At 33.7% G+C, this 20,063-nt stretch overlaps 2 long non-coding RNA genes across 2 annotated transcripts; both read right to left on the bottom strand.

Annotated features, from left to right (window-relative positions):
- Positions 1–709: 709 nt before the first annotated feature.
- On the bottom strand, positions 710–4,226 carry LOC144553447 (uncharacterized). The gene is made up of 3 exons (XR_013511375.1): positions 4,088–4,226; positions 2,305–2,413; positions 710–952 (listed from the first exon to the last, which is right to left on the bottom strand). It is a non-coding gene; the product is annotated as an uncharacterized LOC144553447 (long non-coding RNA).
- Positions 4,227–12,534: 8,308 nt separating this feature from the next.
- On the bottom strand, positions 12,535–20,003 carry LOC144552859 (uncharacterized). The gene is made up of 3 exons (XR_013511254.1): positions 19,751–20,003; positions 18,905–19,041; positions 12,535–12,927 (listed from the first exon to the last, which is right to left on the bottom strand). It is a non-coding gene; the product is annotated as an uncharacterized LOC144552859 (long non-coding RNA).
- Positions 20,004–20,063: the final 60 nt, after the last annotated feature.

The raw sequence follows: 20,063 nt of genomic DNA, 5'->3' as shown, positions 1-20,063 counted from the left end.
TTGTTTCTCTCTCCCTAGTTCTATTGTCGGTTTGCCAAGCTCGCTCCATGGCCTCTCAGCTCGAGGTCACTCCGACTATGTTCTTCCTACCTTCTTTCGCAATGCTCTCTCTCGCTCTTCCTCCCTCTGAGGGATTTGTGCCTGAGCGTTGCGGGGAAATACTACCTGCTGTTTGCTGTAGTTTCCGTCCAGTGAGCCAACTGGCATGAATCGACGAAGTCCTAGATGAACCCTACCCTTGTGGAGTTATCGCTGGTTCCTCTCTCTCTCTCAACGAAGCCCAGGGCAATCGATCGATAGGTACACTCCTGTTGCAATAACACCTCAAAATATTGAAAAATATCATTTATAATCACCATCATCCATCATTTGAATTAGCACAAATTATTTATATTCTTAATTCATTGAAAAGATTCTTTCTTGTGGGAGAAGGGTGCTCAGTAGTTTAAATGATTAGCACAAATAGAGAAGTGCACAAATTAACCTTACCTTCAAACCAGGGGCGAAACATAGGTGTATCTGGGGGGTGCTAAGCCACCCCAACTTAAATTTTTTTTATTACCAAGTATATAGAAATTGTCACACCCCAAACCAGGAATTCTGGATTAAGGTGTGATCAACCTCGCCTCGTGCTTAATTAATCATTAAGCACGCAAGGCTAATCATCAATAATAAATCAAACAGCAGCGGAAGCAAAATAATATAAATATCAAGCATCAGTCACATAGCAAATAAATAAACATACACATACATAACATATAATTCGATCCGTCTCGGATCCAAATCACACCATCTATAGAAGGGGATACATGATCTATCGAGCCCGTATATATAACACAGAAAATACGGGACTCGTAAACCTAATCAAAAGCCTAATCCTAACTAGGTCAAGTGGTGTGGCCCTCGGGGACAGCTCCTGACATCTCCTGCTGCGGACCGCCAGAACCTGTACCTAAAACCCACGAAACAACTTGTGGGTGAGCGACGAATCGCCCAGTATGTGACCCAGAATTATCCCCTCAGGGATCCTCTACGGTCAAAGCACTTTTATTTTATAAAATGAATACAATTAAAATATGCACATGTGTAAACTTATAATACTTTTGAATGATGTCATGATGCGATTATTCTATTATGCCAACATGCGAAATAAACCCAAAATAAAATCAAGGTGTAATATCGGATATAAATCAAATCGGAATCCAGTACTCATTGCACTGTGTGTCCAAATACAATAATAATCATAATCATAATATGAATAAAGCAAATCACCCCGTGCCGTGCCAATAGTATCAAAAGAATCGAATAATATAATCCAAGGACTGTGATCAGAGTGCAATGATACACGTTGCCTAGTGACATCGAGCATTGCTCCACAAGAACTGCACACTAGCCGATGGTTATACCTTTACCAAAAGAATCTGAATAATATAATCCAAGGACTGTGATCAGGGAACAATGATACACGTTGCCTAATGACATCGCGCATTGCCCACAAGAACTGCACACTAGCCGATGGTTATATCAAAATCCGGTGTGTCATCTCGCCTAACGATTCATCACCCAAACATATCCAATAGGAGAAATCATACAATGCAAGTCGTAAAAAGTTAATCTCTTCCCTCATGAGCAGGAGAGAACTCTACCGTCCGGCCAGACCAATAGGATCAGGGGCTCGTCGACCCCGTGCATCAAGGCTCGTCGACCTTATGCACTTGCACATCATTCCTCAAGGCCTGCACTAGCCTTGGGAACTTCCGTTATAGGCAAAGTAGCTCCTAATGTAGGGAAGGAATAAATCCCGAATCGTTCGTGCCTCAGGGCTCGCATCCGGACCGCACGTAATGGTAAAATGAATCAGAAAGATATATATTCAAAGTTTATACATATAATATAAATCCTAAAGCCATCCAAGGATCAAGTGACCCTCAGCTCAGTGGCTGTCGGGCCGTCCCATGCCAAGTGACACCAAGACGGAACGAAGTCACTCGGCTCTGCTCAGCTCTCACCAATGCATGCATATGCACGTAAAATAATAATATATATACTGTCTTCTACGAGAAGAAGACAGACTAATAACCTAATATTCTAGTAATACACATATAGTATTATTAAATTACTCTACTCCTAAAATACTGTAAATTCGAATTTTTCAGGGTTATGCAATTCTACCTACAGTGCAGAAAGGATAAACATGCTCTACAGTTTTAATGCAACTACTTAAAATAAAGTACAGATGTCAGGTCAGATGGATCGACTGGTAAGAGTACGCCCACGAAAGGAAATAATTCAGATATCCCACACCTGTAGGGCTGGAGTCTCTGTCGCTAATAATCAGCATGCTCCGCGTATGCTCCGAAATGCGGGTCAGTCAGATTAGTCCAATGATCGGACTCGTACGGGATCGGCTGATCTGAAATTACGTAATTATAACTAATTAAAATCTACGCTAAATTATACTAACCCTTGCCCCATTTAATATGTTTAAGTTGAATCTTCAATTATTTTGATTTTATAAAATTTACCGATTTATTCAGTCAAATTGAATCGATTAGTCAGGTATTGATTGTTTACTTTCATGCCATCGAGCTTGGCATTAATCTTAATTTATAATTTCGTCAGACATTGATCATTCACTTTGATCTTAATTAATCAATTTTCTTTTTTATCTAATCTAATTTATAGTTTTAGTAATTTAATTTGAAGATATATTGTTTATAAATTTTCTAAAGTTGAAATATTCGCAAAATAATTATTCATGAGTTACGGTAATTTTAAACGTGTCCTACTTAATTAATATAACCTAATTACTTATCTAATTTGGTTTATTTTAAATTAACTATAATTATTTCAATCCATCGAATACTGTTCGAAAGTTAATTTATTACTAAAAATTCCTAATGCTACCATTTTAATAAAATGTGTAACTTTTGTAGTTATTATTAAACTAATATTTAGTTTAATATATATTGTCATTTTATAATTTAGATATGGCATTTGTTTATAAGATTTTAAAAACAAAATTATTTATCTATTTTACGCGTTTATAATTATTTCTAACTAAGTTGGACAATTCGTTATTTTATAACTAATCTAATATTACATTTAATTCGTCGTTTCGAATCTAAGCATAACTTAATATTTCTCGTTTATGTTTCAAAAATACCTAAATGCTATAAAACATTTAAAACTTGTCTTGTTAAACTTTTATTTCACTTAAATGTGTTGGGGTGATTTATTTTGAATTTCTTTCTTAAATAAAATAAGTCCTAATGAAATCCGACTATTCCGATTGCGATTTATAATTATTTATTATAATAATTTTAGTTATTATATCATAATAAAATTTAATTTCAACTATTGTAATTCTATCAACTTTACACTTCTCTCGCAGGTGAATCAGATTAGTCAATCTAATATCATAAGTGTCTTGGCATTTCCATGCCCATTTAATTAATTGCACCCTCTACTAAACTATTTGATTAGTTCATTAATATTTTAATTAGGATTATATTTTAAATTGTATAACGCTACCTAGTGCAATCTGCACCCAATAAATTCATTCATTTTCTTTGGTTGATTCCAAAAGCCAATCCTATTCGGCCCAATAAAAAGGAAATTTATTCCAGCCGAAAGATCCGAGCCAATTATTTCAGAAATCACTTTTTTTTTTTCTACATATAGGTCCCTATGACAAGGGAAAATACCATGGACCTAAACTTTACACAAGAAGCCCTCAATTTAACTTATTTACGTTTTGGTCCCTGTCAAGTCAAGGTCTGGTACACAACAATTCAGCACAGTACCAGCAGTTCACTGGGCTGGTACCACTGGTACCCGCACTTCGCAAGTCAGCACAACCAGCAAAACAGAACAATCCATGCCAAACATCAATAGAACCACCACAACAGAACAGACCAGGTCAGCATCACAGAACCAGCAAAACAGAACAACAAGGTAGAATAGAATATGGCAACAGGTCAGATCAGAGGGGGTATCAACAAGGTAATGCCTTCGTCGGGAAAAACAACAACCCGAGCAATCAAGGCGAACTAACTATTCGAACGAGTCAAAGGTGCTTACTTACCCGATTAGCAAAGAAATCCCAGAAGCGGCTTATCAAGAACGACCGGTACCAAGTCTCTACACCTCGTCGCTCGGCCGTCTAAATCAATCACCAAATTCAACAACAAGCACCAGCAGTAAGCAAGCACCGGTATCACAAGCAAGTACCAAAACCCCAAACGCTAGGGTTTGATAGAACACGGAATCACAGAAAATGGAAGGGAAATAAAGGGGTATAGTCTCAACTCATGAGCGAACGAACCAGAAAAACCTCAAGAGATAGAAGGGATGCGTATATACCCGGGGAAGGGGAGAACAACACGCAATGTCGCCATTTCGCATTAAATTCGCCCAGAGGGGCGTGGGCTTCACTGACAGCCGAAGGGACAAGAGAAGTACAGAGCAGAGAGAGATCGCGGAGGAAACTCAAATCATCAGCACCGTCTCCATTTCCTTTTCTCTGAAGGAACGAAAGAGAGAGAGAGAGAGAGAGAGAGAGATTCGGTGGGGTTCGTAGGCAGCCAGAGAGGAGAGGGAGCAGCACCAAAAACAAATGGAGAGGGAGGGTTTGACCAATTAAAAGGAAGAGAAATAGAGAGGTAGAGTGCGGACCCGACAAAACATTCAAATTTGATTAAGCCAAGTTCTCCAAAGAGTTTAATCATGGCTTTGAGATTCGTGTCAATTCTAGTTGAATGGTTGAGATATCTCAAGGAAGCAAAATATTCATAGATGGATATATGCATGGTGCTGACGGGAAGCAAAACAAAGCATAACATAAAATTGATTAAGGCCTATGTCTCCTCCAAAATTAATAGGGCTTTCAGGTTCGTGCTGCTTATTTTTGGAATGGTTGATATCTCCTCAAATCAAAGTTAGAAATAAAAGGAATGATTTAGATTTAGCTAATTTGACCGAATTTATGTTCTGACGATTGATACAATTTTCTCGAACGTTCGTTGTTTTTATTTATAGCTTGTTCGTAGTTTATAATTTTATTCGTACAAAAAAATTCGTATATTTATTCTCCTAATTAGAACTCTATTTATTTACTTCATTACACGGATCATTTTATTTTCTTTTCTAAATTTTACGAATTTGTGAAGAATTTTTGATTTACAAATCTCACGGATAACTATAATTTATTATAGGTTCTATACTTTATTTTATTTTTAGCCTCTAAACTTTCATGTACATAATTTCATAATTCATTTATATTTCAAAATTTTTAGATTCGTTTTACTCAGTCAAACAACATTTGAACGATCGTTAATTTAATAAAAAAAATTATTTAGAGTAAAGATCAGTTTAGCAATAAATTACGTTTAAAAATTTTGGAATATAACAGAAATTGTATTATATTGTTCATTTTACATGTATAAGCCCTCCTATAAAAATATTCAAAATTAGATGACTTCAATGTAAATTTTAAAAAATATAATTAAATTCATTTCTATTTGGACTAGTGGGCCTTCCGTCTTTGCGCATTGGAAGATGGCAAAAATAAAATCCTATCCAAATTACAAATTGCAATAAACAAATGGTATTTTATTATAGCACCGACTAATCAGACAATTCCTAAATTGAAAACAACAATTCCATATTACAAATTATAGCATCGATTCCAAAAAATAATAATGATATTATTTAGCACCCCCTATACTCAAATTCTGGTTCCGCCCCTGCTTCAAACCATGGTCAAGTTTGCTGACAAATATTTTTTCTTTTCTTAATTTTTGTTTTTGGCTAAGTTTGAGTGTTAATGTGCAAGCATGATTGGAAATTGAGGTATGTTATTGTCTTTTTGAGTTCCTCATCAATTTTTTTTGTTTTGCATCAATTTTGAGTTTGATAGTAGACTAATTGATTTGCTAGACCAATTAAGACATAATCATCCATTTATAGTTGAAGCAATTTCCAGAAATTTGAGGGGTTGATTTGAATTTTTCTATGTATTAAGGTGATTGGTCGTGCTGGATATTCTCAGTGGAAGAATTCAAATTTCCTTATATATTAGATATTTTTATTTTAACATGCAAAATATTTTGATTATAGTATGATGGTTATTGTAGCATGAAATAAATTTGGGTGTTTTACTGTCTTTTTTAGTTCCCCATCAATTTTGAGTCGCCCTTCATCTTAAGACTGTTTAGCATGAGTACATGTCCAAAGGTATAATAATTTAACAAAAAAACATCAATTTCAACTTATGGTAATTATTTTTGTTTCTTTTCTAACATCAAAATCTGAAAGCTTTTTTGTTATTTCACTCTTTTTATAACACGCATTATTGTGTTCTATTATTGTAGAAAAAGAAGGATGTGAAATTAGCAAAGGGTCAAGCATAAGAATTATATACTAATGAAGACTTATCATTGGAAGACGACAATGCATATGATAGTGAAAATTTGTAATTGGATTGATAATGCATATGTGTTATAGTCATAGGGTATTTTTGGTATAGTTATAGAAAGAATATTTTTGAGAGTCAATAGATAGATCTTAAATTATATAATTTTTTAACTTTATTTTTTGTATATTTTAGAAACTGTTGTTTTTTCATTCTTTTTTTTAAACTGCATGTTACTGATATTTTCAAATTGGAATTTTGTTCGTACATGTTAGTGAAGATTTTTGTATATGTTTTTCATCAATTATAAGTATTATATTGTTGTTTATGTTGTGCGATTTCTCTGATTTTGTTTTTTGCATGAATATGTTTGCTTGATGTAATTTGCAAACTAATATAAAGGTGTTATTTTGTTTGAGCATCAATGTCATGATATGTGCATACTTGAAGTTCTGCTTGTACCAGTGTAAAAGCAGTGCCATACACGGTACCAGTGCTATGTTTTTGTTTCCTAATTTTACGAGTTGTGATGTTTTAATGTCATTTTCTTCTTTATACCCATATTTTTTGTTGTTGTTTATTTGAGTCGAAAAGGTATGAAAGTCATATATATAGGTGTTTATCCTAATGCTCAATTCTTGATAATGATCTTTTCATAAAATGGGTCTTTTCTTGATAATGATTATGTAGCAATTTTTATCAATAGAGTACATGTAAAAAGTATTATTAACATATATTCTATTTTTGTAACTATGTTGTTTTTGTAACTTTCAAATATACTACAATTAAAATACCTAAACAACAATTCCACTGCCATAGTACACATCAAAACAAGAGATTATATTCAAGTAAAATACTATCTAAATTTACAAGGTCAGCATTTCATGATTTATGTCAAATAGAACAAGTCATTATACTCACTTGTTAACATAACAAATCAAATTTTACAAAAATTCAGCAGCTCCTCATTCTCTTTTAGAATTACACCAACTCGGGACTAATATCCACATGACCTGCACAAAGAGTAAATATTTGATTTCATCACAATTAGAGGCTAATCCTTGAGTTGTCAAGTGACCTGCATGAGTAACTTGTATTAGCACTTGAGAAGTTGCAAATAAAATCCTCTATTTATATAGAATTGCGATTGGCTACTTAAACAGTAAAGGTTATAAAAAAAAATTCATCGTGATTGTTATCAAATGAAAATTTATTGACGAGAGATTAAGGTTTGAATTCATAACTTGATCCCAATTTTGACCTGACAATGCTAGAACCCATATTTGGCATGCGGACCTAAAACTAGGGGTGTAAACTGTCGGATACGGATCAGATAGTGATCAAACCGTATCCGTATCCGTTATAATTTTTTGGATACGGATATGGATACGGATAATCTCGGATACGGATTGGATGTTAAACGGATATGGATACGGATCAAATTTTGGACGAATACAGATACGGATATCAATATAATTCAGATAATTAAAAATATACTAATGCACATTCTAGTAAAACGTAATATCTAAATGTAACTTTTTTTGAGATTTAATATTTTTTATAGAAATTGAAAAATTACCTAGAGAGTTTGATGAGAGCTAAATGATTATTGAAACGAAGAGATTAAGAAAATATGAAGAGTAAAATATGAGGCTTGTAAAAGAAACAAAATTTACCTAAGAGTTCGAAGCTTGTAGAAGAAGCAAAAGTGAAATACGAAGGGTCATATGCTACCAAATGCATATTAGTCACTCTCTCTATATATATAGAGAGAGAGTATGGCTAAATTGCTACCGGTAGCACTTCGACCTAAGTGGTTACGGGGTTATATCTTCGTATTTGATGTTTAAACAATATATTCAAACCGTTAGATGTTCAATCTATATTAAAATGTGCTTGGAGACCAAATTTTACATTTTTTTTGAATTTTTTTACTATTTATTAAGATAGTTTGAAAATCATTGTTTTCATTAAAATTCTGCACCATTAAAAAACAGCGATTTCAAACCATCTTAATAAATAGTAAAAAAAATCCAAAAATTGTAAAATTTGGTCTCCAAGCACATTTTAATATAGATTGAACATCTAACGGTTTGGATTTATTGTTTGAACATCAAATACGAAGATATTGTTGGGTTTCGGGGTAACCAAAATCCGTTTAGGCTTAAGCTGCGGAATGACCGTAGAACAAAAATTTCTAAGGCCAACTTAAGCTCAGGATTAAACGGGGTATGTCAGGAAACTTTCCAATGCGGTCCACCTTCAGTATTCCTTTGGCATCAAAACCCAATTTAATCCTTTTACAGATCTACTCCATGATTGATTTCTAAAACTTTAATCTACTTACCAATTAAATAGATTAATATAACATATTTATACCTTGTTTCCAAATCACAGTTGGAATGCAGACCGAGCGAGTAGAGCTACATCACGGGAATGATTCTCCTCGGAGCATCAGACGTCTGATGCCTCTATCGGTTATCCACCAGGACTAACCGGAGAGCGATTTATTTCTTTTGCCAGAAATACTATAAACCGCGGTATTATGCAAAAACACTATTCATGGGGAAAAGACGAAAACCCGTAAACACGAATTTTCAGCTACTCAGTTTCACAAATAAGCAAAACTGACATACCGCGAAATTTAGGAAAACACTATTCATCAATCCCGTAAATATACTTCACAACAACCCGCAAGATTATATGTCAACTACGTATAACTTTCTTTTCTCAACCGAAACACTATTTGGGAGAGAAACCGAGAAAGAGATAAAATACCGATTTGTTTCGACACAAAACGATACGAGTGAATTAGTATTTTATTCTCTCCATGCACCCCTCTATTTATAGCCTCTAAAATGGTGTGAAAAGACCAAAATACCCCTATGACAAGGCATGCCACCTAGGGGGGTGAGGTGTCATATGGATAGGATTGATGACGTGTCATCTGGATAGGATCGATGACGTGTCATCTGGATAGGATCGATGACGTGTCATGCGGATAAGGACGAATCTGAAAAGACCCGAATGCCCTCGGCCCGAATACAAATAATATTCGTATAATTATTCTGAACAATTATATTTCTTGCGGTTGTTGTTTCGGTAATTTATACAACGTGTCCTGCACATTTATAAATTAACCGGTTAACTTTTATACAACGTGTCACACGCGTTTATAAATTAACCAATGTTTTTGCTTGTTATTTTACATAACATTTATTATTTAATTATAACACGTATAATTAATTATAACCATCTTACTATTGATCATAACCAATTTATAATCAATCACAATAAGATTCTCCGATTAACTCCTATATGGTGTGACCCAATAGGATCTGTGTTATGTTGGTAAATAGAGTTAAAACTGTTTTAACTTCTATAATCATGAGCGGTATATGGCAGTATACATCATGACCATCCAATTACACAGATGATGCTGTACAGTACAATATCACGATCCAGTAAACAATTTACTTGTGTCTGTTCTTCTGTCTCATAGCTATCAGATTAGTTTCAAGGTAGATGTGTGTCATCCTTGCTAACTGAATTTTTTCTTGATCTTGAGCAGATTATCAAATATAATTACTCTTGTAATTATACCGCTAGCAGATAATCTTACTCTATCAAGGGGCCCAGTGATGCTATAGCTCGTATAAAATACGAGGGACAAATAGTATTCTTGGTAAACTATCACTTCCTCAGCTAAGCTATACATATGGAAAAGCTACCGTTATGACTGCTTTTTACGGACAGCGTTAGATAACAATCACACATACATATTTCTTAGTGGGAACAATAAATACCTCATACTGTAGAACCTGACACTGAATGAAAACATAAATGACACGAACACAATTCTATTTAATGTTTCATTCGGGGTCTGTCAAATACCATGTTCCTAGAACATGTATCTATGTGATTAAAATGACATCTCGTGTCAGGTGGTTTGTAAAACTTAACCATCTTTTAATCCACATACTAACCTTATCGCGGTAATTAGTGTTCCTGCTAAGTACCTTGGTCAGTGACCTTTTAAGAGTATATATCATCTATATTATGGAGTTTCACAATTTCAGTCATGAACTCGAAATGATCCATAAATTCAATAATACTCAAGGCAACAAAATGATATATAAATAAACATTCAATTCATGAACAAAGCTTTATGATAATTTATCGTATTATTGACTTCTAGATTATTACAAACTAACAGATATGACCCCATAAGCACTTATGTCAGAGTGCTACCGGTAGTAATTTAGTCATACTATATATATATATATAGAGAGAGAGAGAGAGAGAGAGATGGGCTATGGTGCATTGCAATGCATGGAGGAGTTTGTGCATTGGGCCATAAATCTAAAATTCAAAATCCAAATGACCGATCCAAACCGTTCATCTTGTTCTCCATATTAATATGTGCTTGGAGACCAAATTTTACATTTTTCTGAATTTTTTTACTATTTATTAAGTATTTTACAAAATTGTTGATCCAACGGTGGCTTAACAAAACAGTAAAATTAGCAGCCACCGTTGGATCAACAATTTTGTAAAATACTTAATAAATAGTAAAACAATTCAGAAAAATGTAAAATTTGGTCTCCAAGCACATATTAATATGGAGAACAAGATGAACGATTTGGATCGGCCATTTGGATTTTGAATTTTAGATTTATGGTCCAATGCACAAACCCCTCCATGCATTGCAATGCACCATAGCCCATCTCTCTCTCTCTCTCTCTCTATATATATATATATATAGAGAGAGAGAGAGAGAGAGAGAGTGACTAATATGCATTCGGTAGCATATGGGCCAATATGCATACGGTCCAAATTTGAAATTTCAAAATCTAAAAAGTCGATCTAAACCGTTCATCTTGTTCTCCATATTAATATGTGCTTGGAGACCAAATTTTACATTTTTTTGAATTTTTTACTATTTATTAAGCCACTTTGAAAATTGCTGATCCAACGGTGGCTGCTAATTTTACTGTTTTGTTAAGCCACAGTTGGATCAATACTTTTTCAAAGTGGCTTAATAAATAGTAAATAAATTCATAAAAATGTAAAATTTGGTCTCCAAGCACATATTAATATGGAGAACAAGATGAACGGTTCATATCGACTTTTTGGATTTTAAAATTTCAAATTTGGACCGTATGCATATCGGTCCATATGCTACCAAATGCATATTAGTCATATATATATATGAGGAGGGATCCAATTACACCATTTTTTGGTGACATCGGATTACACTCTTCATTTTTAAAGTCCAAACAGTCAATCCAAACCATTTAACATGATGGATATATTACAATGTGCTTGCAGATCAAATTTTATATTTTTTTGAATTTTTTTACTATTTATTAAGATGGGTACAAAAATTCAATGGTCTGAATATAGCGATTTTGTTAAATACTAATAAATAGTAAAAAAATTCGAAAAAATATAAAATTTGATCTGCGCACTATGATAATTCATTTTAAAAGAATATATTCAATTCGAATTGAGAACATTTTAAACCGATGTTTTAATTTAACATGCTTAGAACTACTCTTTTAAAAGAGTACACTTAGTACGATGATGACACAAATTGGTGATAGCCATGAATTTAGTACTAAATCATCATCATAAATCATCATCATACTAGAAAATTTGTGTCAAAGGCTCAAAGCCATGAATTGCTGAAAATTCTACTTGATATCTTTTTTTACAATAATCTCTCCTGGCACTTTACAAGCAATTTAATTTCGATTATAAATCGATGTTTGGAATGATTTGATAGACTATTTTACTCTCTGATATCTCCATTCTTATATTAATATCATTCTTATATTAACTACGTAGATATCCGTAACAACCGTAAATAAAAAAATGCAACTTCAGATTGAATATCAAATTTCAATCAAATAATCTGTTTTTATATGATTATATATTTCTTTTATTTTTTTATGTATAGAAATCTAAGTTTATTTGGATAGGAATGTTATTTGTTATTTTGTCTAAATATTTTTATAAACGTGTATGATTTTTTTTTATTCTCTTATAAAATGTTTCCTTCCAACCGGGCACGATACTAGTAAGAGTTAGATGTCATGATTTATGAGATCAAGTAAAACATGTACAATTGAAATAGACAAAAATGTTTGATGTGCTTTACAGTTTACATACCTACTCATTTGCTTATATCAGTTTTTGCCATAACTGAGGCAATATGTACACAACCCAAATTACATGTCTAACCGGCATCATTTGTAGGTCCCTATCAGTTTTGAGAATCTATTTTCTAATTCACATGCTGGTCCTAATATTTAACCTCACAAAACAGAGAATATTTGTGGCCATCAATCCTCGGGATCTAACATTTCTCAAAGGAGACAGCCAGACAATCCCTCTACTTCTGTGAGACCCATCGGCCGAAATATTCGTACCATTTCCTAGTCCGCTCATGCTAAATTGAAGCGACGCGAATCATCCTGTAGACGCTCGTCAATTCTCATTTCTTAGATCTGAAAAAATAGTCAAAAAAGAAAACCATTAGTTACATTTACAATGATTGGTCGATTATTAGCAAATTAAGTAGCAAAAGTTAGCACGGAAAATAATGAAGCCACAACAACTATAGGGTACCATTAATATAATTGTTCCTTAATTTGTAATCTCAGATTAAAAAAACTGACCATCTAAGTTAACTCGATATACGACACTTCTTACAAACAATGAAGGGAACCAAAGTTTAATTGGGTTCCATGTTGAGAATGAAGGATAAAATTGTATTAGACCCGTTAAGCTTCAAATCCATTTAGGAATCCATTTAGAATTAAAAGAAAGTAGTTATAACTCCTTTAGAGTATAGGCACCCGTTAGAATTAGTAGGGAGCTGTTATGTTATCCAACAGCTATATTTTTTGCTTTAGCCTATATATAAAAGATCCAACACTGTACAAAAATGTATGTATGAAAAAATATAATTTTTCTCTCATTCAAACATTTTCTGTCTCAAACTCAAAAACTCAACATGGTATCAGAGCTGTAGTTCAGATCTTAACTCAAAGACAGAAAAATTTGCAACAGCACCAGCAGCTGTAAAATCAGAGAAATAAGACAGTACCAGTAGCTGTCAAAGAGGAAAAATTGCAAACAACATCATCAGTTGTCGAAATGTCACAAAATCAAGAAAAGCTCACTGGGGTGATGCTAAATGGCAAAAATTACCAAGTATGGGCAAGACAAGTTGTCTTCGCCTTAAGCGGCCGAGAAAAAAGCGATCATATCGACTCGGAGAACAAAGCCCCCAAACAATAAGATCCTCCGACTGAATCAAAAAAAAGGGCATTAGCAAGATGGAAAGTAAGCGATCATACGGTAATCACATGGTTACTAGCAACAATGGAACCACAGGTATCCGACTTACTTTCGCACAAAGATACGGCATTAGAAATTTGGCAAAGAGCCGAAAAATTATATGGTCACAAGAAAAATTATGCTCATATCTATCAAATCCAAAGAGAAATACAACAAGCAAAACAACAACAAGGCCAACCGGCCATGAATCTGTTTGGATTCCTCCAAAAGAAAAAAAAATGAAATTAGGGTTTATCGACCCCCTACCACTGACCTTGTTGAAATTCAAAAAAGAGAAGCACAAGATGACGTGTTTCAATTCCTCTCTTGTCTTGATTCATCGTATGAGGCGGTGAGGTCACAGATCCTCCTCATGGCTGAACTTCCATCTCCAGACGAAGTGGCTTCCATGATACAAGGAGAAGAGACAAGAAGAGAGGTAATGGGGTCACAACTTCTTGAAAACCCAGAGGCAAAAGGATTTGCTGCCATGGCAAGGCCAAATCCTAATTTTCGACCAGAGGGAAGAGGAGACCAAGGAGTCGAAAAATGCGAGCACTGTAAGAGAGAGGGGCATCGCAAAGAGGCTTGTTGGTTTCTTTACCCTCGCCTCCGGCCAAAGTGGCACAAGAAGGATCGCAGAGGAGATAGAGGCGGCGTTGGGGCGAATTGGCAGAAGGGAGCTTATTTGACGGAAGGAAGAGAGACGGAGCGAAATGGATCTGAGCCGTTCAGGAAAAATCAAAATAATGCTACCTCAAATAATTTTCCTAGAGCTAACCAAGGCCCAAGCGCTAATTGCGCTGATTCCTTTAATTTTGCCAACCCTGTTCACACAGCGCACCCCTCCTCTGTATTCGGATCCCATGAGGCAACCAGTTCAGATCCAGTGCAGCAACTACTCCAACACCTCTCTGTGATGCTAAATCAAAAACAAGAAAATGCAAGAAAGACCTCTGGTATGATTTGTGTCTCTAATTTATCTTTCACACCAAAAAATTCTAGATGGGTTTTGAATTCGGGTGCAACTGACCATATGACCGGTAATATAGATTTATTGACTTCATTTTAAAAAATACGAAGCCAAACAATTTGTTACGGTTGCAAATGGTGATAAAATAGAAATTATTAGAGAAGGTTCAATAACTATTTTCTCAAAAATAATCCAAAATGTCTTGTATATTAAAGATTGCTCATCAAATCTATTATCCATTAGTAAAATCACTAATGAGTTAAATTGTGAGCTCATTTTTTTGACAAAAAATGTGATTTTTCAGGATCGGATAACCAAGATTATGATTGGTGAAGGATTTCTAGAAAATGGGCTTTATATTTTAAATGAAGAAAAATTCAACCTCAACACAACAAAAAATGAAGAATTAAGCATACTTTGGCATAGAAGAATTGGGCATCCTTCCGACAAGATTTTAAAGAGTCTTTTTAATTTTTCAAAATTAGACAATAGTAGTTGTGAGACATGTAAGCTAGGGAAACACACTAGGTTACCGTTTAATTTATCAAGTTGTAAAAGCGAAAAACCTTTTGATTTGGTTCATTCGGATGTATGGGGTCCCGCCCCAATTAATTCTTATAATGGATACAAATATTTTGTTATCTTTATTGATGATTTTTCTAAAACAACTTGGTTATATTTATTAAAAAATAAGAGTGAAGTATTCTCAAAATTTCTAGATTTTTATAACTTCATAGAAAATCAATATGAAGCAAAAATCAAAACTTTTAGATCCGATAACGGAACGAAATTTATAAATCACAATTTCTCAAATTTATTTAAGGAAAAGGGAATTTTACATCAAACAACATGTGTTTATACACCTCAACAAAACGGTGTTTCCGAAAGGAAAAATAGACACTTGCTTGAAATGACTCGTGTACTTTTGTTTCAAAATAATGTACCAAAAACTTATTGGTCGGATGCCGTTCTTACCGCAACATATTTAATAAATAGATTACCGAGTGCTAATTTGGATTATAAGAGCCCATTAGAAATTCTTTACCAAAGAAAACTTAACATAGAGCATCTAAAAATATTTGGTTGTACATGTTATGTACACAAAAATAAACAAGATAAATTGGATTATACCTCAATTAAGGCTATTTTCTTGGGTTACTCATCACAAAAAAAGGGGTATAAGTGCTATGATTCCAAAGAAAAAAGGTTATACATTTCTAGGGATGTAACCTTTTTAGAAAATGAGTCATATTACAAAGAAAAAATTAATGAGGAAGATATTAGAGAATCCTTCAAGGAAAGTATGCTACCTCAATACAATCCATCAAGAGACGAGGGAAGATTTATAGAAAATGGGAATGAAAATGAAAATGAAAATGAAAATGAAAGTGAAGATGGAAATGAAGAGGAAATAGAAGAAATTTCCTCAAATAATGGAGATCAAAACATGGAAGAAACACCGTTGAGAAGGTCGATTCGAACAAGACAACCTTCAACAAGGCTAAGGGATTTTATAACCTACAAGGTACATTATCCTATTCAAGATTTTATTACATATGATAATATCTCTTCCAACCATAAAGCATTTTTGATCTCAATTGAAAAAGAACAAGAGCCAAACAATTATGAGGAAGCCATAAAAAATTCTACATGGATCAAAGCCATGAAAAAAGAATTAAAAGCTCTTGAAAAAAATGAAATTTGGGTTATTTCACAATTACCAAAAGGAAAAAGGTCGTAGGTTGTAAATGGGTATACAAAATTAAGTATAATTCGGATGGTACCGTAGAACGATATAAAGCTCGCTTAGTTGCGAAAGGGTATACTCAAACTTATGGTATAGATTATCATGAAACCTTTGCACCCGTGGCCAAAATGAATACGGTAAGAATACTATTTTCTATTGCGGTTAACCAAAATTGGAAATTATACCAAATGGATGTCAAAAATGTCTTTCTTCAAGGAACACTTGAAGAAGAGGTATATATGACTTTACCACCCGGTCATGAAAAAGAAAGAAACAATGAATTAGTTTGCAAATTGAAGAAAGCAATCTATGGATTGAAGCAATCTCCAAGGGCATGGTATGGCAAACTAAGCTCTTATTTAAAATTTTGCAATTTTAAGATTAGTAATGTCGATCATTCATTATTTATAAAAATTGAAGGAAGATCTTGGACCAAAGAATCAATCTTTGATCTTGTGGTTAAAGGCAATACTGTGGGAGGTTGCAGATTCAAAATCCGGATAAGAGATTCTTTATGGATTGCCATATGAATCTTATTCGGATTGCCATATAAACTGATTTTGTTCCTATTTTATATGTATATTTTTTTCATTAATACCACCATCATATTGGTATATGTTGATGACATTATAATCACCGGAAATAACCAAGAAGAAATCAATAAAATAAAAGTTCACTTGAAAGAAAAATTTGACATCAAAGATCTTGGTTATTTAAAATATTTTCTAGGAATAGAAATAGCACATTCCAAAAATGGTCTATTTATTTCTCAAAGAAAATATACCCTAGATTTGTTAAAGGAAACCGGTAAATTAGGTTGTAAACTGGCATCAACACCAATAGACGGTAGGCATAAATTGAATAGCGAAGAAGGTGAACCATTAGATGATATAAATCAATTTCAAAGACTTGTAGAAAAATTAATATACCTAACCGTAACTCGACCGGATATTTCTTTTTCGGTAAGTCAAATTAATCAATTTATGCATGCTCCAAGAACACCCCACTTGGATTCAATAAATAAAATTTTAAAATATTTAAAAGGAACACCCGGAAAAGGAATTTTCATGAAAAATAATAGTTCTAATAACTTGTGTGGCTATTCCGATGCAGATTGGGCCGGAAGCTTTGATAGAAAGTCGACAACCGGTTTTTGCACATTTGTAGGCGGAAATTTAGTCACATGGAAGAGCAAGAAACAAGGTGTCGTGGCAAGATCAAGTGCCGAGGCAGAATATCGAGCCATGGCATCCACCGCAAGTGAGCTAACTTGGATCAGACAACTTCTTGCGGATATTGGAATTAAAATTGAAGAGCCAATAAAAATGTTTTGTGATAATCAAGCAGCACGACACATAGCAACTAATCCGGTGTTCCACGAAAGAACGAAACACATTGAAGTAGATTGCCACTTCATTAGAGAAAAGATTCAAACAAAAGAAATTGAAACTCCATTTGTGAGGAGTGAGGAACAATTAGCGGACATCTTCACAAAGGGTTTAGATCCAAAACCATTTGAAGGAAATCTAAGCAAGTTAGGCTTGATTGATATTTACACGCCTAACTTGAGGGGGAGTGTTGAGAATGAAGGATAAAATTGTATTAGACCCGTTAAGCTTCAAACCCATTTAGGAATCCATTTAGAATTAAAAGAAAGTAGTTATAACTCCTTTAGAGTATAGGCACCCGTTAGAATTAGTAGGGAGCTGTTATGTTATCCAACAGCTATATTTTTTGCTTTAGCCTATATATAAAAGATCCAACACTGTACAAAAATGTATGTATGAAAAAATATAATTTTTCTCTCATTCAAACATTTTCTGTCTCAAACTCAAAAACTCAACATTCCATGTGTACAAAACTACTATAAACATGACTTATTATTACTATGATGGCTTCTTTTGGATAGTGAATATCTAGTAGGCTATGGACCGAACTACCATTTCATATCAGCAAATACTACATGCAAAAGGAAACATAGAATCTCGCAGGCTGAGATTGCGGAATAGGGTTGTCTATAAAAGTAAAATTACTTTCAATGAATTTTATCTTTGAAGTTGTTTATTCATGTGAATTTCAAAATGATTCAGTGCAGATGAAACATGAATGAAAACACTTAAATTAACCGCCTTACAACATATTACATTCTGAGAACAAATCATTAATTTTATGCAAACCGCAAATAATGTTTGCGACAGGATACCGTTGTTAATACCAGAGTAGCTGTCTAATTTAGCTGGGACCAATTAACACCAGCAAGGATGAAATACTGAACCAGGTGCATATGTATCTTTTTTCTTTGTCAATAGAACTATAGAAGTAGTATTCTTAAGGCATAGAGATTTAAGTTTATCTAACACAAGTATTGCTCTTTTTCGCCTACACTTTTTTCAGAAGCTGTGTTACAAATCTACAACTATACCTTATAAAAGAGAAGCATTTTTAGAGTGATGTGAGTTCGACAGAGAGCAAAGAGGGAGTCTCTGTAGAGAGATTGGAGAAGAGGTGTGAGAGAGAGGAGGCGCTTGCAGCAGGAGGGTTCAATAAGAGTTCCACACTCTGGAAAAGAAAAAACTCAAATTTGTGAGTATAAAGTGGGTGAGCATTAACGTTACAGTTGATGATGTAGTGTATCTTTAGTATTAAATTTATCATGAATTCACGATCTTAGAGAAACTTCTTTTGCATGAGATTCATTTTATGTTGCAATTATATTTAGTTACACATGCTATTAATGCAAATTCTAGTGGTGCTTAGTCTTAGTGATAAATTTTGAGGTGATGATGTACAAATAAAAATAATTGAATAAAAATTGAAGTCTTGGGTCATACTTCCCATTATTAGAAGATAAAATTATCATTTAAGTCAAATCTTGAATTATGAAGTGCCACACATAAAGGGACCAACGATACAAGTGATTTACCAACTTACTACATGTAACAGAGACCTTATTATGATGTTCCGGAAACCGCAAATAACATTTGCGAAGCACTACAATTGTTGACAGTGGCTTAACAGAACAATCTGGTTAAGGTTTTTTTTTTTTTTTTGCTGAGAATCAATAAAATTAAATTTAGAAGGAATAAAGATTAAACCCCCCTAGAAATAAACTTTAAAACTACAAACACAATACAATTTTGTCAATTCGCACTGTAAATATGGAAAATCTTTCTTGCCTGAAACCATCAAAGCTATAGCCAAAATTACTACATCTTTTGTACAGACTAGACAAAAATAAAAGGCATAGATAGATGTGATAATATTGTACCTAATATATGGTGCTTGTTCTGGCTAAGTTCTTGCAAGAGTCGTGTCCTTGCTTTTCCACTTGTTTAATTTTTTCCCTCTAACAAAGCTACTCACAGTGTGGTATTCTACAGCCAACGCCATTCAAAAAAAAAAAAAATACATGAGATAAGTGTTACCAAAAAACAAATTCTTGAAATATATACTAGCATAATAGCAAGTGTCCATCCCCATTGTATCACAAGTATTCAGATTATTCTTATCACTAAATCTACTCCTGAATTATGGTAAGTATTTACATTTATCGTGTGATTGTGATATAGAGAAAATTGGTT

Source organism: Carex rostrata, chromosome 4 (genome assembly GCF_964058835.1).
Source record: "Carex rostrata chromosome 4, lpCarRost1.2, whole genome shotgun sequence".
Taxonomy (NCBI): domain Eukaryota; kingdom Viridiplantae; phylum Streptophyta; class Magnoliopsida; order Poales; family Cyperaceae; genus Carex; species Carex rostrata.
This window is presented reverse-complemented; position numbering and strand designations above follow the sequence as displayed.